At 37.8% G+C, this 555-nt stretch overlaps 1 long non-coding RNA gene across 1 annotated transcript in view; it reads left to right on the plus strand.

Annotated features, from left to right (window-relative positions):
• The window catches only part of LOC106868194 (uncharacterized), a 69,472-nt gene that overhangs the window by 2,025 nt on the left and 66,892 nt on the right, over positions 1–555 (plus strand). The gene's annotated exons all lie outside the window — the stretch shown is intronic.

Consider the following 555-nt stretch of genomic DNA (forward strand, 5'->3'; position numbering starts at 1 on the left):
TATTATTATCATTATCATTATTACTACTTGAGGTGATAAATCGTTCGAATCGATGTTACATCGATTATTGCTATTTTTTTTTCCAAGGCGGTGAGCTGGCAGAGACGTTAGCACGCCGGGCGAAATGCTTGGCGGTATTTCGTCTGCCGCTACGTTGTGAGTTCAAATTCCGCTGAAGTCGACGTTGCCTTTCATCTTTTCGGACTTGATAAAAAATTAGTACCAGTTACACACTTGGGTCGATGTAATCGACTTAATCCCTTCCCCCAAATCTGAGGCCTTGTACTTCTAGTAGAAAGCAGTATTATCAATTCTTACGGTTCCGTAATGTCTGCGTTCAATTCCTGCAGAAGTGGTCTTTTCCTTCCACCCATTCGGGGGGATGGACGGTATCAGCTAACCGTTTCTTTCAAAGTTATTGGTCGTTTGCAGAAATTAGATTAGAAAATGTTATTTTAGAAATTAATGATATTAATAGTAATAATAATAATAATATTTAACAAAATTATATATTTAGTTTTTTCTTTTTTGAATGTCGCTGGCGATGAAGCCCGG

This window comes from Octopus bimaculoides, chromosome 8, assembly GCF_001194135.2.
Source record: "Octopus bimaculoides isolate UCB-OBI-ISO-001 chromosome 8, ASM119413v2, whole genome shotgun sequence".
Lineage (NCBI taxonomy): Eukaryota > Metazoa > Mollusca > Cephalopoda > Octopoda > Octopodidae > Octopus > Octopus bimaculoides.